Source organism: Vitis riparia, chromosome 3 (genome assembly GCF_004353265.1).
Source record: "Vitis riparia cultivar Riparia Gloire de Montpellier isolate 1030 chromosome 3, EGFV_Vit.rip_1.0, whole genome shotgun sequence".
Taxonomy (NCBI): domain Eukaryota; kingdom Viridiplantae; phylum Streptophyta; class Magnoliopsida; order Vitales; family Vitaceae; genus Vitis; species Vitis riparia.
This window is the reverse complement of record NC_048433.1, coordinates 5,970,172-5,997,885: the sequence shown is the minus strand read 5'-3', so window position 1 is coordinate 5,997,885 and position 27,714 is coordinate 5,970,172. Positions and strand designations below refer to the sequence as shown.

Here is a 27,714-nt window from a genome sequence, read left to right as displayed (position 1 = left end):
AGTGTTTTTATTAGTAACACATCTATTAAGAATGCCTTTAAAAATGATCCCTTAGACTTTCCATATAAACCGAAAAGCTTTTCAAATAATTAATCTATGGGTGATTATTTATAAATAATTTTTAGTGATTTTTCAATATTGAAATTTTATATTAAAGGAAAAAAAATTGTAATCCTTTTTATGGTCATAACAGACTTTAAAAACCTCTTTTAAAAATAATATTGAAAAGATTCAAAATACTTCTTAACTTGAATTTTTTTTTTCTTCTGAAAAAAAAAAAAAGAGGCACTTCAAACCCTCATTAAGCTTCAACTCTTGGCTTGTGGTAACCCAACAAAAGCTGGTCTTGGCCTTTGAAATAGTAGTAAGGTGGGGGTGGTGTCTTCAATGAATTGAAGTAATGCCTTATGAACATCACATGTTTGTCTTATCAGGTTGTTGGGTGGTGAGTGGTGACATGAAATCTAGATTATAGAATGCCCCAACATAGAATAAATTCCATTTTCTTTGGATTCTCAATGAGATGCTTTGGCCTTTGGGAACATTACAATATTACACTAATACATCATGTCATTAATCAACTTTTTTTTTTTTAAATAACTTTGGTATGAAGCATCTTTTGTGTGGCATTTTACATTTAAAATAATTTAAAAATTTTACAGTTATTTCTCAAGGTGGTTGTGATGATTTTGAACTCCCTTCTATGATTGTGCACATGGAGTGCAAAAAGGAAAAAAAAATTCTTTGCTCATAAGCTACTGCTTGATGATATAGAGCACCCAATTCTTCATGCCAAGTAATGATAAGTTTTCAAGACGAGGGAATTTTTTTTATTATTATTATAAAAATAATATTAATTATGAATAAAATGTTTCATAGTTTAACAAAATGAATAATAATATAAAAAATAAAATATAAAGAAAGAGGGGATAAAAAAATTGTAAATTGGTTCACGCAACTTGACTTACGTCCATTCTCCTTCAACTTCAATCAAGAAAAGAGTTTCAATATATTGAGGGTTTCAATTGAAACATCCAAACTTTATAATTGAGTTATGGTTGCAATAAACCATATTGGATTATGGTTTCATGAACCTTTTACAAAACCATTAAGAGATCATACTTTTGAACTCGTCGAATAATGCATCATTGGAATCTCTTAAGTATTATCCCACATTTGAGCTCACCTCACGATATTTACAAAAAAATGAATTAATAATGATAAACTCTTGGTATATAAGTTAAGCTTAAATAATACAAGATTAACTAGAATTAACGTGTAATAAATAGATATGCAAGTTTATAAATCAAGGTATATTTAAAAGCACTCTCTTGATGAATGAAAATTGAGGTTAATTATTGGAAGTTAGTAAATAATAGTTAATGGACCTTTATATACGAATAAAAAAGGCAACGAGTCATTGGCCCGACTTGGTCAACCACCTAACCCATGCATGCCTCTAAGTTGAGCTTGTTTTGCAAAATTTAATACTTGGTACTTAAAGTTCCTTAATTCAATGTTTTTTTTAAAACATTTTTCATCATGAAATACATAAATTAAAGATGGTTTTAGTATGGAAAATACTCCATTCATTCAACTTTTGAAAAGATCTAAAACAAATTGGTTTCAATGAGATGAGATTTGGAGTAATGGATGCTTTAAAGAACATAAGCATGCAATCCTAATTTAGTACATCCAAAGAGTCATACATAAGATTAACCTTGATAAGTCTTCTTGAAGTGCACTTGTTTTCATTTTTAGCCTTCATGCATCTCTTTCTTAATTACTCCATAGAAATCTTCTTACTACAAATCATCTCCCTCTTCAATCACACTTTCTTTTATTTCTTCCAGATAGGAGAGACACATGAGCTTTGGCATATGGAAGGATGAATTTTTTTTGAACTTATACACTTAATACAATCATGAGTGTCTTTAACCTTTGTTTTATTATTATTAAAACTGATATTAAACAAACTTTGATGTAATAATATTTTTTTATAAATAATGTTGGATGGATAGAGTTGAAAAAGGACATAAATAATTAACAAATGAAGAATTATTTTAAAACTATATATATTCTCTCATTCATCAATCATTATATAATTTCTTATTTATAAATATTCACACTTAAAAATATAGACTTTTAATAACAAAAAATATAAAAATCTTGTAGGACTTAAGTGCTTGCATATATAATTAAGTTAAATCAACTACTCAAACTACAAATATTTGAAATTGATATTTTTTTTCAAATAAATCAAATTCTATTTTTTTTTTTTTTTAAACTTCCAAAACTTAAATTTACTTTTCAATTTCTCATATTTAGTAAATTATTTGACAGCTAATACACCACCCTATGCGTGTTTACACCCAAGAGGTTACTTGTTTGTTTTCACTCTATATATTTGAATTTTTTTTTTCTCTTCTACTTGAAATATTTTTATTTTTTAAGATATTAAGTTTTAACGTCACTCTTTTTCATTTACGAGTCTTTCTACTTATTATAATTAATAATCATCTCTTCTTTCTTAAAGCAGTTAAGTTTCTATGTATCAACTTTTAATCATATCTATTATTTTTGGATTTGTAAGTCATACATATGCAAATAGTGTAGTTAAGTTTTTATATAAAAGTAGAACATCTTTGTATAAATTTATCTTATATTTTAAAATTTTAAAAAATACCCGAAGAATCTAAACATGTTCAATTTACCTTTTTTTCATTCATTTTTGATAAAATTTCCATTAATATATAGTTTAGAATCAATTTCACTTCAAATGAAAAATTAGTTAGAGATGATGTTCACAATATGCCTAAAATAAAGAAAACAAAAACAAATAAATAAAAAACAGTAAACAAAAACAAATGGACTCATGGCTGCTAAGCGAGCTTTGACCCAAAATAGTGCGTTTTAAAAAAAAAATTCAAAAAATAAAGTTGTTTTGAAAATAATGTCCAATCTAATGCGTATGTGCCACATAAGCTGCCATGTCATAAAACCGTAGTTGGTGACTACGGTTTTATTTTTCTAAAGTGGTTAGAAACCGTAGTTACCAACCACGGTTTTAACTTTAAGTTTAAAGCTATACTTGGTGACTACGACTTTGACTTTTTTTTAAAATGGTCAAAGCCATAGTCACCAACTGCGGTTTTAACTTTATATATATTTATATATAACTTTAATTTTTTTAATAAAAATATTATATTATTTTGATTTTAAATATACTTATTTCATTATTTTAAAAATAATAATATACGAAATTAAATAATTGATATTTTTAATTTGATATAAATATAATTTTAAATTTTATTAAAATAATATACTCTATATTTAATATAAATATATTTAGTTAATTATATTTAAATATAAATAAAATATAATAAATTATGAAAGCCTATTAAAAAACAAATAATATAAATTATTATATTAATTAATAATTTTTTATATACTATATGTAAGTGGTATATAATGTCACATGTATATAAGTTCAATTAAGTTTAAAATTTATCATATTTTAATTTAAGTTCATAATATTATATCGATATGATAATAATTTATTTATATATTTATATAAATATGCTAAATTTTAAACTTAAATTAAACTTTTATATATATATATATATATATATATATATATATATATATATATATATATATATATATATATATATATATATATGTGTGTGTGTGATATTATATACTATTTACATATAATATATAAAAAAATTATTAATTAATATAATAATTTATATTATTTTTTTCTCCAAATAGTCATTTATAATTTATTTATTTTAAATAAACATAATTTATTATATTTTATTTATATTTAATTTTAATTAAATAATTATATTTATATTAAATATAGTGTCAATTGTTTTAATAAAAAATGTGATAAATTTTAAACTTAAATTAAACTATATATATATATATATATATATATATGTGTGTGTGTGTGTGAGAGAGAGAGAGAGAGAGGTATTATATACCACTTATATATAATATATAAAAATTATTAATTAATATAATAATTTATATTACTTTTTATTTTTCTAAATAGGCATTTATAATTTATTTATTTAAAATAAATATAATTTATTATATTATATTTTAATTAATTAATTATATTTATAGTAAATATAGTGCCTATTGTTTTAATAAAATTTAAAAATATATTTTTATATCAAATTAAAAATATCAATTATTTAATTTCGTATATTATTATTTTTAAAATAATGAAATAAGTATATTTAAAATCAAAATAATATAATATTTTTATTAAAAAAATTAAAGTTATATATAAATATATATAAAGTTAAAATCGCAGTTGGTAATTACGACTTTGACCATTTTAAAAAAAAGTCAAAGCCGTAATCATCAACTACGGCTTTAAACTTAAAGTTAAAACCGTGATTGGTAACTACGGTTTCTAACCATTTTAGAAAAATAAAACGGTAGTCACCAATTACGGTTTTATGACATGGCAGCTTATGTGGCACACACGTATTAGATTAGACATTATTTTCAAAACAACTTTATTTTTTGAAAATTTTTTTTAAAACACACTATTTTGGGTCAAAGCTCCTGCTAAGCCCTTGCCTATCTAAAAAATAATGGAAAAAGCATCTTATAAATTTCTTCTAGAATATTTTTTATTGAATTGGACAAGTTGTCTTAGTTAAGATAAATTTGAACAAACCTATAATTAACCCCAAAAATAAAAATTTCTACGTGTATATATTGGGAGGCGGTTCACAAACTCCTAGAGTCATGTCCCTAGGAAAAAAGAAGTAATTTCTTCTTTGGAGGTTTCCCATATTGTTGCAAACTGGACGGTAGGCTACCTAATAATTAATAACCAAGAGTATAAGTCAAGGCCGCACCCTCCCAAGTCCTCTACACTTACTTCCATCCATTCGACTGCCATTACTACCAAAGAATAAGTGTGGTCACCACTCACCAACCCATGCCCATGCTGTAGGGCCTTTTTTAACTTCTACCCGAAATTGTAAAAAAATTCTTAGGTAATTGTAAAAATCCTGAGGAATCCTATAACATAGTTTTACTTCGAAAGAAACACCTTTCATAATTTTTATCAATCATAAATTAAAAAAAATTAACAAAATATTTTTCATAATTTTTATGTCAATCAAATATTAAAAAAATTTAAATTTATATTAATGATATTTCTTAAAGATATATCTTTCATATTTTTTAATATCAATCTTACATCGAGAAAAAATATAAATAATTTTTATATCAATCATATATTTAAAAAAATTAAATTTATACTAATAATGTCTCTTAAAGATATATCTTTCATATTTTTCATATCAATCTTACATCGAGAAAAAATAAATTAATATTACTTTTTTTCCAGGTATGATTGATATAAAAACTATGTAACATATCTTTTCAACATACAACTTTCAATGTGTCTATTAAAAATATTTTTTAATGTGTTCTATATTAAAAAATTAATTTTAAATTAACCCTATATTGTAGTCATCACCCTTTTCTTTATCATATATTTTCAATGGTGGAGATAACATATATATTTCAACGGACAACTTTCAATATATATATCGATTAAAAATATTTTTGAATATGTTGTATTTTAAAAAATTAATTTTAAATTAATCCCGGATCGTGGTGATCACCTTCTTCTAAAATTTCTTTAAGACCGTTAATTGAGGTTTGGAAAATAAGATGATATCATATATATATATATATTGGTCTTGTTCTTTATACCAAAATCCAAGTTTGTAGACCTTTATCTTTATCTTATATTTTCAATGGTGGAGATAACATATTTGATCAAGGTACAACTTGGGTACCCTCGAAATTTTCATCTAAAATATTCAAAGACTTTGCTAGGTTGTCACCCACCTAATCAAATTGAAAATGGCGTCAACTGTCTGTGGGATACTCCATATGGCAAGCAATGATAGTGAAAGATTGAGATGGGTTTGGTGGTTAAATGTCACTTGCCAACACCTCACCTTTGGATTAAGCAAAAGCTGAGTAAGGCAAAAGACTTTGTATTTGGCTATGATTCCAACCTCTCCAGAAGTTAGGTATCGATGGATAGGTGTCGTTTGGCCATGAAGATCAAGCCTAATTCTTTGGTTGAGATTATTTTCAGATTTGGAGAAAATGACAACCATAAATATGGCTTACTCTCCAATTATTGTGGTTGTTGTTAATTACTTCTTAATAGTGTGGAAGTTTTTGAAATGTCAAAAATAGAATTTTTTTTTTTAAAAAAATTTATTTTCTCCAAAATAATTTATTTTCAAAAAATGTTTTTAAGAGAATTAGGTTTAAGAGTTTAAAAATGATATAAAATGGGGAATACTAATTATAAATTTGGCTAGAAAAGTCTATGAAATGTGAGAAGATGGAAAGACTTTTCTTTTTGTCTTTTTCCATATTTTGTCTTTTCAATTATTTTCAATTATTCTCTTTTATGTCTCTCATCAACCACCCATTTTATTTATTTATTTATTATTTTTTTAGTCAAATAATAATATTAACAGTTGTATTAATATTATATATTTAATACTATTATTAAATAAATACTATATTATTATTAATTTTCACAAAAGCAGTTGACTTGAAAACAGAGTGGACCCTAATGGCCTTGTCTTGAAACTATTGTTCAAACTAGTCATTTTTTTTTTTTTTTGAAACTGTATTTGTTCCTTCCTCCACCGGCACAGCCATCACCACATATCACTGCTTTTGACCCAGCGCCCACAACGTCGCCGTTGGCCACTCCTTTCGCCACCTCCTTCGGTCGACTGCACCCCCTTTCTTTCCTATTTCTCTTTTTCTTTTTTTCTCCTTCTCCCCCTCCAATACAGAAAGACACATGACTTTGTACCACTCTCATCTTTTGGTCTGCTATCTAAAGACTTAGTAACCTGTTCACATCAATTACAAAGTGTTTTCTACATCATCCCAAACGAAGGCTAAAGAGGAAAAATAGTCTTTTATCATTCATTATATATATATATATATATATATATATATATATATATATATAGATATATATAAGCACATCTAAGTAAACTACTTCCTTCCCATGGCAGCAGTCAGTTTCAATTTTCCAGGAAAAAATGAAAGCAGAAAAGAAGGGAGGAGGTAGTGATGCAGATAGAAACTGACAAGAAGAGGCAAAATCATTGCATTCAACAAGATCTATTGATCGATGCTCCTGGCTACAAAAACCCCTTTTTTCCCGCTACTCCATTTGGTTGCAATGTTCATTTGCAGTGACAAAAGGCCTACAAAGAAAGCAAAGCAGTAGAAGCTTTTTCGTGCGGTGATCCTGTCTTTTTTTTTTTTCTTTAACATGTAAGAGAACCAATCAAGCATTCATCAAACCCTTCTCATGTTCATGAAACTTCTAAACTAGTTCCCTCTCAAGTCTCACCTTTCTGTTTTATAATAAAAAATGGTTTAAAATTTAAAAATGTCATGAATATCGCTCTAAATACAAAAAATAAAATAACATTATATAAAAATATTGAATTTTTTAAAACCAACTTGACATCAAGTATGATTAAATAGTACAATATTTTGATTGCACTCACTATGAGAAGGTGGGTTTTTGGTTGTGGCCACCAACCTCGACTAAAAGGAAGCTTTAGTACTGCAACTATAGGATATGAGTGGATAAAAGAAACCACAAGTAGTCATGACCATAGGGCATGCGGAGAAATGTTATGGTTGGCAGGTTGGGTTCATATGTGAAAGCGTGACTAAAAATATTGAAATTATGGCTGCGCCCACATTTATTCCACGACTAACAGTAGTATACAGCTGGGGCTTTGTTCTTACCGTGACTAAAGGTGTGCTATAGCGGCGGCTAGGAGTGGTCGCAGCTATAAGGTTGTAAAATATATAAATAATTTGAGGTCTAGTGCTTATAGGTGTGAGTTATTTGTAGTCATAATCATATGTGCCAATACGGAGATGGCTATGCTTTGGCCCCTAATATAAGTCTTGATATGGATATGGTTTTTTACTTGGCTATTGCTATAGGCTATCATGTGGACAACGTAATGGAGGTAATGGCTAAGTGAAGAATGTTACCCAAAGACAGCCTACTAATCATTAAAATGATGGTTAAAGAATCATTTAAAAGAAATAATACCTTCTTTTTTAATTAAATATAAGAGTACATATGTTTAGGCCTAACATAGAAGCTTAAGCTTAATCATGCTGCGGTAAATCAACTCAATATTGTTCCATTACATACAAAAAGTTGAATCAATCACTCCATTACATATGTAGTTCAAATCAAGGCCCACACAATGTTTTTTTGCAACTTTAAGGATACTAAGTGAGCCCACGCAATGTTTTTTTGCAGCTTCAATGATACTAAGTGAGCCCACACAATGTTACCCCAAACTGCACCAAAATCAAGCTCATATGGCCTACAAACCAATGCCACTTAGGATACCACCAAATACATTGAACCACCCATCCATGACAGTAAAGGAAAGGCCATGCATAACATCCTATTGCCTACCACTATGTATTCAAGAGACATGAACTCGCCAGATGCATTTATCAAGATATTAGCATCTATAAAGCACCTAACCCCCATGGAGCTGCACAAGAAGCTAGCCAATAGAAACAGTGAGGTAGAAACATACTTTAGATGGAAGATTAGGCCAGAGTGCGACCTGAAAAATCTACTAGAGAAAAAGCTAGCATTTTCTCAATAGAGTAGAAAATGCTATCAGAGGAGAATTCTTAGAAGAAACTTGGAATATCAATGGACAAAGAGATTAGAAAAAGGAAAAAATACAAATAAGTGGAAACTACAAATTAAATCTCGAGATATGTATAGTCAATATGTATAACAGCATACTACATTGAAAGAATTACCGAATAAGGCAAATAATTAAAAATAAAATAAAAGTGGGGTGACCAGGCCTCATGGGTTCTGTTTAAAAATTCAAATGGAACTTGTATATGAGGAAAGCATGCCAAAAAACTAAAAACTATGGAGGAATACCATCATGTATGGGTTTAGTCTTTGGAGATCAAACATAGGTGAATGCATAGATAAATCATGGAATAAAATGATAGGTTCGAAATATAAAACAAAAGTAAAACAAAATACTTTTCAAGTTATACCCGGTGCTTCAAAGAATGTGATCCTTGAATTTGGTTTGTGGAATCAAGGCCTGCTTTGGTTGGGATTGAAGTTGGGGCAATTACATTAGACTTGAAACCGGGAGAGACAATACTGGGTTTGGGAACTTCGAGTGATGCTTCTGTGTTTGCTTTTTGGGTTGATTGACCTCCAGGCTTCGCACCGTTGCCCTTCATTAGGGAACTATTTTCTCTAACTTTTCCTTCTTTTAGAGCCATCCAGATATTTCTAATTGTTTTTTGTTGTTTTGATTCAGTATTTAATCCATACTCATCATGTGAGGGTTTCATCACCTCTTGTTCATCCATTTTGATAGTGCACATGTTGGTTCCATGTTCATCATTGGCTGGTCAGAGCCAACTTCATCATTAACAAATCCCAATTTTATGTCATTGGCTTTCAGCCATGTTCTTATGAGAATCAGAAGTAGTTGATATAGGCTTCTCTAAGGAATAGGCAATAGGAGGATTGAATAATAATTGATATTGATCAACATATATAAGGTTGTAGATAGGGGAGTTTAAAAAATCTCAAATGCCTGATAAAAGTCCAAATCCAGATTGTTAAGAAGAAATTCCAGAAACAAAATCCTCTAGAGTTTATAAGTGATGTTTTGCAAAGGCTTACACTTGATCATTGCTCAAGGTTCTTTCTCAGCATGCCCTTTATGAGTGTTTTCTTACATGCATATAATATTATCAGATCAGTTATAGTCTTAGACATTGTTTATCCAATACTATATTAAAAAAGAAGAAAATGATGATTTCTTTCTCCCCCTACCCTTTCTTGCCATGGTAGTATGCCAATCCCCATTACTAAGATTTTCATTTGCCTTTCTATTAATTAACACAACATCCTCAACATAAAATACCTAAATTTCAAAACCTATAGACATACTTACATAATATATATATATATATAAATCATGCTTATCATCATAATCATGCCCTATGACTGCTGAATTAGTTCCCTAGCTACCAACCAAACAGAGCCTTTAGAATTGGCAGTCAATTAAAAAATAATGGAATAAGAACTGTTAATTGTTTTGTAAGTATCACAGAGGAATCCCCTCTCATTTCTAACTACGCTCTCTCTATAAATTTCATTGAAGGAGAAGCTAAATGAGAAAATAAATTGTGTCATATAGGATGACAATCAATACTAGGACAAAATCCAATAAGAAAAAGAATGCAAAACTTGGTATGTTTCTAGCCATGCAAGTTTCCTTGAGATGAAAGGAAAAGAATCAAGGACCTAAAATAAGCTCCACCAAGACCTTGACGCCCCTACTATTTGGAATTCCAAAATTTCCTCCAATGTTTTTAGGGTGCATGTAAGGCTTCTAGATGACTCAGAGCACTAAACTTGGTGATGAGATGTGACAAAAAAGTACTCAATTTGTTAATTCCCTACAAACCATAATTCACTACATATATACATGGCTATAAACAGATCTAGAGATATTTAATCCATTTTAAATTATGGGATAATTGCACTCCAACTCGATCCCATTGTTGTACACACCAAAGAAACATGTCATAAGGCACAAGCAAGCCCCAAATTGTAAAAGAAAAATTGATGAATACACTGTAAATCTGGAAGTCATAGTTATAACACTCAAATTAAACATAACTATTTCTTCTCTATCCACAAAAGATGTTTATTTTTCCTAGCTAACTAGAATGTGGACCCCGCATTTCGGCTTATGCGTTTCCCACTCGATGGCGAGCTTGATATTCATTTTGAAAAATGATTTTATTGATTAAAAAAATGACTTGGAGTCGCCACTTATTTTTGTTTTATTTTTTAAAAGGGTAAACAAAATAAGAAAGAAAACCCTAAGTGCGACTCCTTATTTTGGAAAAGGTGGTCTATGAAAAACCAGATCGGGTTCGGGGGTCAGGTTACTTATCGGGAAAGTACGGTACAGACCGTAGCACCCCTTTAAGTCCCTAAAGTCGGGTATCTACTAATAAAATAAAACAATCATGACAATTGATGAGGGAATCAATGAATACTCAGAGTGATCATGCACACGTGAGAATCTAAACGTGCATACAGAAAATGACTAGAGCAGATGTGGATGCGTACCTGGGCAGTGATCCATAAAGCGCTATCAAGAAGTGAGGTTAGTGCACAATTAAGGAATAATTTCGAGCATGTCATAGAGCAGAATAAAATCAATCACGCATGGCAATTAAATCAAACAAACAATCAATCAATCATAAGGAAAACACATATGTTGGGCCCCCACCAAAGCCCATTTATTTTGCATGAATTAATATCACAGATTCCATTATTCTGGAATTATGAAAAATTCATTCATGCCTATTAAAATCAAGAGGAGCATAAGATTGTTTGAAAACCAGAGTGGAATTAAAATTATTTGGGAGAAAATTGGATTTTTGAAATTTATTTGAAAATTGGAGTCTTAAGGATTATTTGAAAATTGGAGTTTTAGAGATTATTTGAAAATTAGATTTTTAGAAATTAAATATAAGAATTAGAATTTTAGAAATTAAATTTGAAAGGAATTGGAATTTCAAAGAGCTAAATTTGAGAATCAGAATTTTGAAAAATTATTTAAAGACGGAACTTTAATAAACAAATAAGTGGATAAATAAAGGAATGGAATAATAATAATGATGAAATAATAAAGATTAAGTAAATAATTGCAAAAAATAGAACTTTAGAGATTGGAGATTGAATTTAGAGATTGAAATTTTGAGAAATTATTTGGAGATGAGATTTTAAATATATGAATAAGTGAATAAATAAATGAACGGGATAATAATAGTAACGAAAATCATCATGAAATAGCTGAATGTGAATAGTGAAATTTTTTAGGTTGAAAATTAAATTTGGGAGTCAGATTTTCAAGAATTGAACTTTAATGATTTGAATTTTTAAAAGAAATAAATAAATAAATATGGAATAATAATAATTATAACAAAAATAATGTTTAAATGGATGAACGTGAATAGTGAAATTTTTGAGATTGAAAATTAAATTCGGAAGTAAGATTTTTGAATAATTAAACCATAATGATTTGAATTTTTAAAATAAATAAATAAATGAATATGGAATAATAATAATAATAATAACAAAAATAATGTTTAAACAAATGAACGTGAATAGTGGAATTTTTTGAGATTGAAAATTTGAAGAGTTATTTAGAGAGGAGATTTTTAAAAATGAGTAGATAAATAAATAAACGAAATAATAATGATTAAACAAATAAATGTGAATATTGGAATTTTGGAAATTAGAATTTTGGAGAATTGTTTAAAAATAAAAGTTTTTCTAAAAAATAAAAATAAAAAATTGGAGTTTTGGAAATTATTTGAATATTTGGAGTTTTAAAAATTAAATTTAGGAATTTAAATTTTGGGAATTACATTTGAGAGAAATTGGAGTTTTGAAAATTAATTTGAAAGAAAATGAAGTTTGGATATTAGAGTTTTGAAGATTAAATTGAGAAAATGAAGTTTTGAAAATTAATTTTTAAAGAATTTGGAATTTTGGAAATTAAATTTAAAAATTAAAAATTTGGAAGATTAAATTTGGACATCAAAATGTGAAAGAATTAAAAAAAAGGTGAGATTGGTAGTGGGTTGGTAGTGGGTTGGTAGTGTCGGTGGAGAGAATGGAAATTAGAACATGGAGTGCAAGATGACTTTTCATGTGATGGCTAGCTTTTATGGGTTAAGAAAATAATAATAGATAAATAAAAAAATAAAAAAATAAAACAATAAAGAAACACACTGACTAATGATGAGAACTGGGGATGGAGGCTTCTAATGGTGCCCTCATTAAATGCTGCTCCCGAAAATCAAAGACAAACTGAAGTTAGCCTTAATGATATTTCATGAGAGAGAAAAGCTTCATGTTCCCACTATGCAGTCTTGTCAGCATCCCCTCATCACTGCACAGCTCCGCCAAGAACTCTGACGGAGATCCTCTTCTTCCTCCACAAAAATACATCAACGCGTTTTCCTTCGCCGAGAACTGTGTTGACCAGGTTCTCCCGTCCAAAAGGCGAAAATCCTTGGCTTTGATGGAAGATGGCAAGAATGGCACCCGCGAGATTATCCAAAAATGATGCTTCCACATTCCTCAAGGATGAATCAATTAAACACAACTTTCATCTAGAGAGCTTCCCCATAATCCCGGAAAAAATCCCATTCCCCTGTTTTTTTTTATATATATATATATATTTTTATTCTCTCACCCAGATACTCTTTTCAGACATCCCCTCCGTAAGCCATCTTCCATTTCCTTTTTCTTCCATCTCCATTTCCTATTGTTTGGTTTGTCCAGGTGGGGTAGAAAAGAAAAGAATTGGGAATATTTGTAGCATAAATAGGTAGCGAAAATCCCATCTTACAATCACGTTAACTTGCTTCTCAGTATTAAAACATTGAAACCAATATTTTATCTCATGCACTAGTATGTGAAATATCAGTTCTTGAACAAATAATAACTTAACAGAATCATGATAATACGTATGGCAAGATGAAATAAAACATGAAAATTGATTTCGAAAGCATTGCATTCACTAACCGGTTTGCTGTCCACCCCAAAAATGGCTCTTAATGGTGTCCTCTGTTGTTTTCCTCCTCTTCTTCTCAAGGCACCCTCTGCCCCTATTTCTATCTCCCCCCACTCAAGCCATTACCAGCTCCCCTATTCATCCCTCAGCAAGCATGGCGCCTTCAACCACTAGCATGGGCGGGCAGCTAATGGATCACCACGCGTCCCGTGCTGCTCATGTCTCCAAAAAAAGGTCTCCCCTACTTCAAAAAATGAAGGAAGAATCCCCATCTCCCGGGTGTTCCCCCCAAACAAAAGAAAGGTCTTCCCCTGTTTTTTTTTTAAAAAAAGGGTCTACATAGAGTCATTTAAAATTTTAAACATCTAACCACCAACTAGGCATGATGTTTAAATTTCAAAAAGCATAATAGAGCATGATATGTTTTTTATTTTAATAAAATAGCTTTAATTTTTAAACATCTGACCACCAACTAGGCAATTGCCTCATTACCATCAACCACCTTAGTTATAATTCAGGAATCCAAGGCATGGTTACTTGGTTAAACAAAGCAGTAGCTCTAGGCATTGCCTAATTGTTGCATAAACAATAAACTAGAATCTCTTTGCATATCAAGCACATAAGAAATTCAATCTTAACAACATAGAGACTTAGAAAGAAAAGGAATAGCATGAGGGCAAAGGACCAATAGAAGAACAATCGCAACAAGAAATAGGATTTTTGGTGACGGTCGACGGTTGGCGACCGTCACCAAATCGTATATATCTGTGACCAAAACCTATTGTCGCGGTCTTATGAAACCGTGACCGAGCGTCACAGTATGAGGCGTAGCTAAAGGTATTGGTCACAATCAGGTAATAAACCGTGACTATATGTTTAACCTTTAGTCACGGCCAAATAATGAACGTGATTAAATGTACACTTATAATCACGGGTAAAATTTATCGACCGTGACTAAATGTAAACTTTTGGTCACGGTTAATGCCCTAAACCGTGACTAAATGTATGTCTATAGTCACGGTTAATAAAAATGACCGTGACTAAAATGTCAACTTTTGGTCACGATCAATGCCCGTAACCGTGACTAAATGTATGTCTATAGTAACGGTTAATAAAAATGACCGTGACTAAATGTCAACTTTTGGTCACGGTCAATGCCCCTAACCGTGACTAAATATAGGTATATGGTCACGGTAATTAAGTGACCGTGACTAAACATTAAGTCTATTATGGCCGCTATCCCTAACTTTTGGTGACGATTCATTTTAAGCGTGACTAAAAGCACACTTATGGTCACAATTTTTTAGTGGCCGTGACTAAAATATGTTATATTTTGGATATTGGTTTTTTATAAATTAAAATTTCCCAAACCTGTTATAAACCCAAACAAACCCATTTTAGACCTGTATATGCAATTAAACAATTAAACCAATTTCAATATATTACAATCAATTATTCCAAGCTAGTTAAATAAAAAAAACATAATATAACAAAAAAAAAACCAAACAAACAAAAAACAAAGAGATTCAAATTTAGTTTCACATTCTAACATAATATAACAAATCAACCAACCAAACATCACATAATAGTCATAGAAAGCAAAAAAAGTTAGGAAAATCTATCATATAAATAAGTAGCATAATCTTCAAAAAAGTTAAGAGAATCTATCAAATAAAGATGTAGCAAAATCTTCAAATGTCTACTACTTTTGCTAAAATTGTTGCATCATTTGCATCATTTGCATCATTTGTTCTTGAATTTGTGCTTGCATTTATGCTTGCATTTTTCTTTGCATTTCCATCATTTTTTCTTCAAATTCTTCTTTCACTTCTTCACGTGTCTTCTTTTGAACTTCTATCAACCTCTCTTCAAATGTTTCTTTCACATGTGAGAGTTCATCTTTCACATTTGAGAGTTCTTCAGTTGTAGTTGTAAACTTTTGTTCTGCAGCTATTAGCATCTCTTTCTTGGGCGTTTTCAAGTTGTGTTGAAAGAATAACTCCTGATCGCCTTCTACTAGTAGAACCAAAGATTGAGGTAAGAGTAGGACCAAATCCATACTCTCGAACATGACCATGCCTCTCTAGACCCATGACTTGAGTATATATCTCATCTACATATGTAGATGCTACAGATGTAGATGATACAGATGTAGATGCTCTAGATGATGCAAAAGTAGAAGAAGATGTCTCCTCAGGTTGGGATAGTAATTGTTGAAATTGATCCTGGAATTATAAAAAAAAAAAAATTGTTAAACTTTTAAAATAATTTAGTATAAGGCTATGATTGAAATACAAGTATATAAAATTTATTTACTTCATTACCATAATCTCCTTAGAATGATCATCAACAGGCGTCCCATCTTTTCTTGTGTGTGTCAAGGCAAACATCTCAATTCTATTGGGCTCACTTCGATCCTCCTTCTTTTGTGCCTATTCTTATAAGTAAAACAATTGAGTTATTTATGATGAATTATTTATGTACAAACAAATCATGTTAATAATAAATTTTCAACCTGTTCATATCGAATTTGAGCATAACTTTTTGATCCCGATGTATGCTTTATCACTTGTTTTGCCCTATTTGCCTTGTTTTTTTCTGAGATATCCTACATCAATTTAGATTGAATAGCAAGTCATCTACAACAACTCTTAGACATACAACCTGTTGCAACTACTACTCCTAGTAGTTCTGATTCTTCATATCCTTCTGTTGTTGGTATGATTAAGAAGATTATATTTAACTTTACATATGATAAATGTGTTTACATATATTTAATTTATTGAATGATAGGTTTTTAATGTTTAATTTTATATAAGATAAGTAAATTATGTTTCTTTTAATTTCATTATTACTCTTAATAGGTTCATCCTCCAGCAAAAAGAGGACACGTGGCTTAACACGTAACTTAGATTTACTTAGTATTGAATCGTGTAGTTTTTTTTTCCCTGGGTTTCATACTAAGTAAATATAAGTTACGTGTTAGGCCACGTGTCCTCTTTTTGCTAGAGGATGAACCTATTAAGAGTAATAATGAAATTAAAAGAAACATAATTTACTTATCTTATATAAAATTAAACATTAAAAACCTATCATTCAAGAAATTAAATATATGTAAACACATTTATCATATGTAAAGTTAAACATAATCTTCTTAATCATACCAACAACAGAAGGATCTGAAGAATCAGAACTACTATGAGTAGTAGTTGCAGCAGGTTGTATGTCTAAGAGTTGTTGTAGATTGTCCAACTCATCTTCTGGAGACACTATTTGTACTCTTCTTCTTCGATGTGACATTTCCTACATAATAAAGTAAATTAGAAAAAGCAATACAAAATAAGTTACATAAATAATTGAAATAAATTACAATTTGTATATCTGGTAAGTATATATTTATGTACTTACCAATACTATTAGCTACACATCATCTATATCATCATCATGAATGAATTCATTATCTCTTTCAACAATGTTTTTTTGTCGTGATAGTAGAACATCTGTTTGGATAGTTTCTCTTGCAATATCATTTCTATCCCAATTGATTAAATCATTCTCGATCAACTCATGCACATCACGTTGACTATGAAGTGTTATAAGCTGTTGATATGGCTATGGATCATTAGTAGATACTTTCTTATTCATATCATAAACCCCTCGAGTTTGTATCTCTACAACGGTGTGCCAATTTTCCTCATTTGAATTTTGAACATAGAAGACTTGTTTTGCTTGAGATGCAAGCACAAATGGTTCATCTGTGCATATGGTACGTTCAAAATTCAAACACGTGAACCCCTATTCATCCTTCTTTATTCCCCTTCCACTATTGATTACATCTCACCAGTCACACTTGAATAAAATAACTCTATTTCCACCAAGGTAATGTAACTCAATTACATCAGTTAGCACACCATAGTAAGAAACATGACCAGGAATTGGGTTCTTATCTCTTGCACTTGCAAAGCTTGATACCTCTATGGTCACAACAACTCCACTATTTTTGAGTTTTTTTTTCCCTTTTCTCGTTCTCTTGTGTGAAATCTGAACCCATTAATGATGTATCCTCTATAACATGTAACTGATGTACTTGGTCCACGAGACAATGATAGTATGTGTTCAGAAATTGGACCTTCATGTCACATTTGTATAATCTATAGATTCAAATATAAGATGTTAATACATACATGTGTATTAGATAATAGAACAATTTATGTAGTGCATGAACTTACACGTTCTTCAAACCAACTAATGAATTCTCTTCTGTGAATCAAATCTACATCTCGTGCACGAATACAAGGCTTAACCCTTATAGATTGCTTATGCTCTCTGATAAATAATCATATCCACACGTCTACAACTTATATATTTTTAATATATGATAAAAGAGACATTTGTCAAGCAAGGATACTTGAATGGGAATTCTAGGGTTTTCTAATATGAAAATGAGTAAATGATAAAATTAATGACAAATAATATTAGAAAAAAAATAGATAAAAACACACAATGAGACTAACACATTCGATAATTTATATAAATGAATTACTAATATTTCTATTGCATAAAATCAACGAGGGTTAGTTCACATATAACAATAATAAAATATAAAATCATAGATAAGGCCTCACAATAGATGCAACATATGCATATCTTATATCATGAAGTAACGAAAGGGTAAGGTATAAATAAGATGAAACAAAACAAAAATTTTCTTAATTTTCTAATTTGGGTGCAAAACAAAAATTTTCTAAATATTCCTTTTTTTTTTTCTAGAATAGGTTTGATATTATTTTTATTTATTTATTTTTAATAAAAAATGGTTTTTGTTGAGAAGTTGTTTTGGAAGTAGGATATTATTTGAGAGTATATTTAATTAAAAATATTATATAAGTTTACTATCTTTAAACTTTAAAAACTAATTACTTTATTTTAAATAAAAAAAAAAGACACAACTTATAAATTAAATCATAAAAAAAAGATATAAATTTGAGAATAGATTTTATTTGTATCACTTTTAAAATTTTTATTTTTTATTTTTTACTTTTGACAATAATTAAAAATGTAAATATTTCACTAAAGTCAAGCATGGTTTAATTAATAGTTCTTAAATTATATTTGGGAAATCAAAGATAAAAAAATTATTTTCTCCATCTATTTTTCATGAAGGTACATATAATATAATTAATAGTTCTTACATTATAATTTTCTTTATATCTACTTTCTATGTTTTTTATCTACTTAAAATATCATGAATTTTATATTATAATATATATGCAGATTCATATATAAACCCAATTTTTTATAAATAATTCATTTAAAAATATTGTGAAATGCATTTTTTCATAAGTCACTGATTACTACTCAAAAAGAGCATATTTTAGATAATAATTCTCATGAGTTTCACGTCTTTTGAGTAATAATTATGCCTAAAACACTCAATTAACATGTTGTTGCCCTTGCAAGAGTTACTAACAAGTTTTATGAAGTTTTGGAATCATTTCAAAGTATTTTTTGATAAATTTGTGACAAAAGAGATGAATCAAATTGAAGAAAACAAATAAAGTTGATGATGATCCAAATGCATAATGAAAGAAGCAATGAAATGCACTTGGACCAAGCTTTGGAGCTTAATTGAAGGTGGTGGAGATGGATTAAAAATGAAGAAATGAGAGAAATTGCAAAGAGGAGTCGGAATAGCATGATTTTTGATTTCACATGACCATGCGAAATTTTCGCACAGTCATGCGAAATGAAACAGAAAGGAGGTGGCTGCAACACATAAGGAAATTGTGAGAAAGTGATTTCGCATGACCATGCGAAATTTTCGCACAGTCATGCGAAACGCTCCAGAAGAACGAAATTGAAGCTGTTGGACTCTCCACTTCGCATCATCATGCGAGATTGCTAGGGGCTTGTGCGAAAATGCATTTTCTCCAGATTCCTTGATGAAGAAGCATCCGAAAGACCTCTAAAAAGTTGCCAAGTGTCCTTTTTACCTTGGCCTATAAATAGAAACAAGATGGACTCATTTAAGAATTCTTACTTTTGATACATTTTCTAATTGTAGAACTTTTTAGATTTCTTTTCTCTATATAATTCTCTACTTTCCTTCAATTTCTCTTACTTTCTCGGTAGCCAAACATGTCTTGTGAGATCAAATCTCCAAGCATGAGTTGCTAAATCTCGTTTTTCTCGGAGGAGGGAGGATCTAGAGGCAAGATCTATGGTGAATTAGAGAATTGAGCTTGAATTGCAAAGGTAATTTGATCCAATTGATTGATTAATTGAAATTTGGGGATTTTTCTCTTCAAATTGTCTTGGATGATTACTACAATGCAAGCTAGGTAGATTCATCAAATTCTTAATGCTAGATTTGATGAGATTGAATAGTTACATTGTGTGAATCATCGGAAGATAATTTAAGATGAATTGAATATATGATTCAAATTGATCTCTTGGATTAGATTACCTAATTTGGAGAGAAATTAGATCTAGACCTAAAGCTAAATCAAAAATCGGTTTAGATGAAAATTTAGGTTTTCAATCTAACTTGATGAAAATTAGATCTCAACACCTATTCACCATGGAAATTGCTCTCTAGAAAATCCTAACTCCGAGAATCTCACATCTTATTAATTTTCTTCTATTTTACACTTCATTTTTCTCTCAATTTGAATACATTGTTATTTTGGAATTTTATCATGCAATTTCAAGTCAATTTCACTTGATCACAATCATTTCTTATCATCTCATTCAAGCCTTAATTACCAAGAATAATCCATCCTTGTGGACGATACCTAAAAACCACTATACTACAGTAGTTTGTACTAAAACCACTTTTTGATCGGGTACAAATTGTTATAGAATAGTGAATTAGGTTATAAATTTTGTTTTGATCCAACAAACGACAAAATCCGAGCGATCAGTCACATAATTATTTCCTTAAAATGTCATAAATTTTATATTATAATATATATACAGATTCAGGGCCTATATCCAACTCAGCATTAGTGGTTGTAACGTGTAGCTCATGTGGATTAGGGGTTTGGTTGATTGCCAACTCAAACTCTATCCAAAAAAAAAAAAAATTATATATATGTATATATTAAAGGAATTTGGAATCAATGAAAATTAAATGTATTCGATCAAAATTTTAATAAATCACGTACAGGAAGTTTTATCTAATCTAATTTATTACCTAAATTCAATTCAAACTCTTTTTTTTTTCTTTTTTTTTTTAAGAAAAGTGGGTTTTGACTCACTTATTTTTAAAAATATATAAAAAATAAAAAATAATTATTTGTATATATAAAATAAAATATCTACTTGTATCTCGACGCCTATAAAATAGTTGCCAATTAAGCTAATCAATAATCCATCCTTTATTATTTTATTCATTTCATAATTCTAATTTATAAAATTTCTTTAATCATGTAAGTTTGGATGCATTGAGGGATTTACTTTAACTTTAATTAATCCATCATTGCAATCCAGTTTGCACCACCATTGTAAATTTATTTATTTATTTTAGGATGGAAATGATTTGACTATGACATGATGTCATGCCACATGGAAAATCATTAAATTTTAGGGGACTTACGGTGAGAGCTATTACATACTTAAGTTTCATTCTATATTATTAATTGTATAATGAATTTATTTAGAAAGAATTATGATTCAAAATTTTTAATAGCATGTTTGATAATTATTTTTAAAAAGAGTTTTATAAAAGAGTTTTAATAATTATGTTTAATAAAACAAAAGAATATTTAAAAATTTAAAATAAATTTTATATATAATATTTTATTTTATATATTTATATAATTATTTTTTAAAACAGTTATTTGTGTACAAACTTTTCCATAATTATTTGTATCTCTTATTATATAATTAATAGTTCTTAAATTATAATTTTTTTATCTACTTTCTAATTTTATTTTTTTTTATCTACTTAAAATATCATGGATTTTAGATAGTTGGTAATATGAGTTCCCAAAGCTAAAAAAAAATATTATTGAAAAGGCAATTTAAAATTACTTTAAAAAAAAAGAAGATAATTTTAATTTAAATTTAAAATTGTCTTTTAAAAAATATTTTAATATTTAATTGAAAAGGCAATTTCCTAATACACTTAATGGGTATCATAAAATTTAAAATAATTTTTAGGACTATCTTAAAAAATATTTGTTTAAATTACCATATCCTTAACTAAAGTGTGACATATGGTATAAAAATCTATCTTACATGGAAAATAATATTCATAAAAGTGATGTGTCTTAATTGTATGACTATTTGATATACAAATAAAATATTTAAAATTTTGTAAAATATTATTGTTTGTGAGACTCATAAATAGGACAAAAAAAAAACATAGAAACAAAGCTACAAAAACGTGGAGTGTGGAATATATAGTTTTAATCCATATCAACATGTTCACAAATTCAAAGCTACAAAAACAAAGAAAAAACAACATTGTTGAAAACTAATCTAAATTTTCAACACAATAATTAAACCCAATGGAAATAGACAATTGAAGAGAATGCAACACACAAAAGAAAAATTCTTTCATTACACAGTAACAAGGGAAATAAACCCAATAACAATGAAATCAGAATTAAATCATAGAAAAAATAGAAAGAAACTAGAGAGAAATTGTACCTTAGGAAGTAAGTGTGGTTTTTCCAAAAGCACCAAAACCCTATAACAATGGAAATAAACCCAATAACAATTAAAATAAACCCAATAACAATGAAATCTCAAACCTAATCACAAACATTTCCAAAATACCAATTAACAAAACGCAAAAAAAAAAAAAAAAAAATAGTCCCAAAACTCACCAAAACCTAGAGAGAAACGATTTTTACGAGAATTTCTTGGAGGTGGCTTTGGCTTTACGAACCATAGCTTCCATGGGGCTTCTTCGGCATGGCTTCCTCCAAGCAATGGGGGTTGTGGGTAGGTTTTGTGGGTTTTATGGCCGTGGGTTTTGGAGAGGAAGAGAAAATGGGTTTTGTTGGCAGGAGAGAGAGGCTTTATATTGGAAATGTTTGCAGGAGAAGGGTTTTACTCAATGGTAAAAATGGGTTAAAACGTTGCCTGTGTCTTTTATATTGGAAAGTCGATGGTTAAGGCCCACATGGTTAAAATATTATATTGGAAAGTGATGTGAGACTTTATATTCATGGCTTTATATATGGTTATTATCAAATCTCATTTTAACATTTTATGGGTTAAAATGTTGGTCGTGGTTTATTATCAATTATTTTAAATTTTTAAATTTACAATTATTTTAAAATTTAAAATTAATTTTGAAAGTTCAATGTTTTACTCAAAGTGTTGTTTTAAAATTTTTATTAAGTTTTATAAAGTTTTTCAATTTTTAAAATTATCAAGTTTAAAATTTAAAAATTTTATATTAGAAATTTATCAAGTATTATATTTTAAATTTTTTTATCAAGTTTTAAAATTTTAAATTTGACAATTATGTATGAGAAAATTATCAAGTTCTATATTTTAAAATTGTTTTTTTCAAAGTTTTATCAAGTTTTAAAATTTTAAAATTTTATATTAGAAATTTATCAAGTATTATATTTTAATTTTTTTTATCAAGTTTTAAAATTTTAAATTTTACAATTATGTATGAGAAAATTATCAAGTTTTATATTTTAAAATTGTTATTTTCAAAGTTTTATCAAGTTTTAAAATTTTAAATTTTACAATTATGTATGAGAAAATTATCAAGTTTTATATTTTAAAATTGTTATTTTCAAAGTTTTATCAAGTTTTAAAATTTTAAAATTTTATATTAGAAATTTATCAAGTTCTATATTTTAAAATTTTAATAGTTAAACATGTTTAGTAAATTTAAGTTTACTAAAAAAGAAATAACTACTCTTAATGATGTTAATATTAATGATGATAAAATTTAATAAAATCTTCTAATAATAACTTATCTTATTATAAAACCTATTATTTATCATATATAAAATGTTCTTTTTCTAAAATAATTCAAAGGTATAGGCAGTGTTTGCTAACGAGCTTTTAGTTATAACAGTTTTTTATTCTTAATAATAAATAAATAAATAAATAAGTAAACCATAGAGGGGAAACAATTTTTTGTTCTTAAAAACAAAAAATAAGATATTTTTAAAAAATATTAATATTTTTAGTTATCTTAAATTGTTTTCACTTATTAGAGTAAAAGATATTTTCAAAAATAATTATATAAATACAAAGAATAATAAAAAATAAAATATAACATATAAAAGTTATTTTTTAAACATATTTAAAAACATAAAAAATATATTGAGAATATTATAGGTTTCTAAATCGACTTTTATTTAAAATACATCCGCAAACAAATTTTTAAAAATGTTTTAAAAAACCGTTTTTGTATAACTGTTTATGAAAATGTCAAAATACTTCACAAATAAAACTATAATTTATTAGTATTTTTGTGGGCCTTAGGTGCTAGGAAATGTTACATGTGCATTCTACTCCTACTCTGTCTTCATTATTTTCAGTCACGTGTCCCTTTATATCTTATACCAATCTATTATTATTTTATCATATGGTATCATTTTTTCATATTTAATGATATTAATTTCTACCTTATCCCATATGCTTGTAGCTTACTTTCATCATACATTTGGACAATAGAATTTCAGACTTCCATTTGGTACTAAATATAATAAACATAAACAGAGAATGGTGCGTTTAAGAATATTTTTCCATGAATTTTAACTTTATAAATTTGTTAATTTTACAAATTTAAGAATTATAAAAGTTTAGAACTTTAATTTTTAATCATAAACAAAGAATGTTATTTTTGTAGTTATAAACTGTTTCTATATTGTAAAAATCATAAATATTAAAAAATATTTTATGATTGAAAATTAAATAAAACTATAAACATTTTTACTAGTAATTGTTCATAGTAAAATTTAGTTATCACGACTATTGATACTTTAAATATAATAAGAATTATTTATCATATATAAAATCAAAATTGTTTTTTAATTTGCTAACTCACTTGCATTTAAACTTTTTATCAAATAATATCAAATTGAACCATCATATTTTTAAACTAACATATTAAACTTTATTTTGCTTCTTATTAAAACATTAATCATAACAAGGAAATTAAATAATTTTAACTAAAGAAAAATAGGTAACATGCTAATTTGTTTCTTAACTTAAAAAAAAATAGTAATATAACTTTAAACTTTTTATAATTAATAAGAACTATTATTATTACTATTAATGATAATTTCTATTTATGATATATATATATATATATAATTTTCTAAAAAATTATAATAGATAACCCAAAAAAATGGTTTAAAATAAATAATAGACTTTTGGTCACGATTATGTGAACCCCGTGACCATAGGTTCAAAATATTTAAAATAAACCTCTATGCATTAGGTCACGGTCATGAGAATTTCGTGACTATAGGTTCCCCTACAGTCACGGTCAATCAATGGTGTGACTAAAAGTCACAATATATATATATATATATATATGGGGTCACGGTTTCACAAAAAATCGTGACTAAAACATCTTTTCGTTACACTTTTTGTCACGGATGATAAAATTACCGTGACTAAAATTATTGGCGCCAAAATTTCCCTCCATAAATTTACAAATAATCACGGTTTCAAAAAAATCCGTGACTAAAATACCCTCTCATCAATACTTTTGGTGACAGTTGATAAAATCACCATGACTAAACATGTTTTTTTTCCACATTAACACATATAGTCACAACTTTATCCTGATTGTGACAAAATAATATCTTTGGTCACTACATTTGTAGCCGTGACCAAAGATTCGTCATTAAAAACCTATTTTTTTTTTTTTTTAGTGAATTTATTTTACTTATTAATCCAGCCATATCCTAAAACTAGATGTAGAATGCCAATGTTAGAATACAAATAAAATGGAGTAAACAGTTTCAAAATTCATATTTGGGTGATAACAAATGGAAAATCACATATAAAACCTTTGCAAAAAGGATGAGGTTGTATGAGACATGATTAAGAATTTCTAAAGTAGATTAATATCAATATGAAGTATCATGTAATAACATAGTTTTGAAAGGTTCAAGGTATAAGAGCAAGGTGCAACAAAAGGCATCAATCTTTGTCGCCTTTGACTTGTTTCGTAGGGCATCAATCTTTGCAAGAATATATAATAGATGGATTATGGTATCTATTGAAAAAGAGAAAACCTGATAATCTGTTGGAAACATTGTATGGAACTTGGTGTGAAAGGTAAAAAAACATAGATATATTTATTTTATCATAAACAATGCAAGGTAATGCTTCCAGAGGTAAGTGTGGCCAAACATACAAGCATAATAGCTAAGTATCTAGTAGACTCTACATGGGCTACATGAAAATCTTTGCTTCCTAAGCATCCTCTATGTAGTAGTTATACTGTCCATCAAATTCAGTTTAATTAGTTTCAGAATATCAATAAACATGTCTCTCAAATTTAGAAGGGCAACGAACTTTCCAAGAAGTAGTAATTTATTATCATAGTTACATAATACATCATTATCCTAAAGCAAAGCATAAGTAGCCATGGTGTAGAGTTAGAGTGTTTGAGTGGCATTTTTTAATTAATAAATTCATTAGAACAGCTGACAAATTTCTATCCACAAGAAATATATGCAATGCCTTCATGGTAATGTAAAACGACACAAAATTTCAAACATTTGTGAGGAAAGAGTGAAATAGAGACACCAAAAGCCAATGAATCACAAGTGAAAAGTGACGCATTAGCTACCTAGAAAATCCAGAAAGGAAGAATAAGAGAACATGAATTCTAAAACCTTTAAAGCAAACCTACTGTGCTTTTCTAGATTGAGTTGCTTTTCCACTTAAATCAAAGCCCTCAATATTGGTTACCTCAAATCCTGGGAGTCCTTGCACTGTTCAGTTATAAAAATAAAAGAATATGAACATGAAAAAAATGTAGAAATATCAATGTAAAACAAAAACTAAAAGCAGTTTCCAAAGAATTTTGCATCCTTTCCATTGCTCTCAGGATAGAGAAGTGACTTAATATAATCACCATTCCCAACAGTCACATCAATTCTTGATCTCCAAAGGAAGGACAAAGAGACAATTCCGTAAAACACTTGGAACCCAAGTCTTGAAGCTTTATAATTAGATTATAGTTTCAATTAATCTTAATGGATTATAGTTTTAGTCAACCATTCACAAAACCTTTGAATATTCACTCCTCAATTCTTGAAATGATACACCACACTAGGGATGCGTAAAGTATTATCCCACACTTTGAAGGTTTACAACAAATTTATAAATTAAGGTGCACCTAGAAACGCCCTTCCAATAAATGAAAATAAATGTTGAGTAGTTGGAATTGGAAGTCGATAAATGAGAATTGATGAGTCTTTATGTATGAATTGGAGGCAAACTAGTTGTTATGACAAACCAATTGTTGGTCCAATCAATCGTAATTCAATCAATCATTTAGCTAGCCATTGCAAGATTCAATGTTACATGTAACCTTTAAAGGCTCACATGCTCATCCCATCAAATGTCTGATTTTTTTAATTATTTCATTTGATATTTGTTAGTTGTTACTTTGTTTCATTTTTAACTTTTAATCTTTTAAATTCTGATTTTTAAATATGTGATTTTATACTTATGATTTTAATTTTTAAATTTGTGAGTTTAAATTTCTAAATTTTGATTTTAATCATTTTATTCATTTGAAAATATATTTTTCATTTTTAATTTTCATAATTATTTTTTTTTTAATAATATATAACCAATAACTTTTTCAATTCAATGATTTTTTTAATAACATTACTTTTTACCATTGTGACCTTTTGGTCAGCTGGTAAACAATTTCTTCTTCTTCGTAACCCATTCACATCAGGTTTTGACATCTTACCATTATAAATTTTGACTTCTATGAGGACTTTGCTTATCTTCGTCACACCACTTTGAATGTAAA

The 27,714-nt window shown here is 28.2% G+C and overlaps 1 long non-coding RNA gene across 1 annotated transcript; it reads right to left on the bottom strand.

Annotated features, from left to right (window-relative positions):
- Nucleotides 1–15,341: 15,341 nt before the first annotated feature.
- LOC117911718 lies at nucleotides 15,342–16,527 on the bottom strand. The gene is made up of 3 exons (XR_004650899.1): nucleotides 16,240–16,527; nucleotides 16,049–16,156; nucleotides 15,342–15,949 (listed from the first exon to the last, which is right to left on the bottom strand). It is a non-coding gene; the product is annotated as an uncharacterized LOC117911718 (long non-coding RNA).
- Between the last annotated feature and the right edge of the window lie 11,187 nt (nucleotides 16,528–27,714).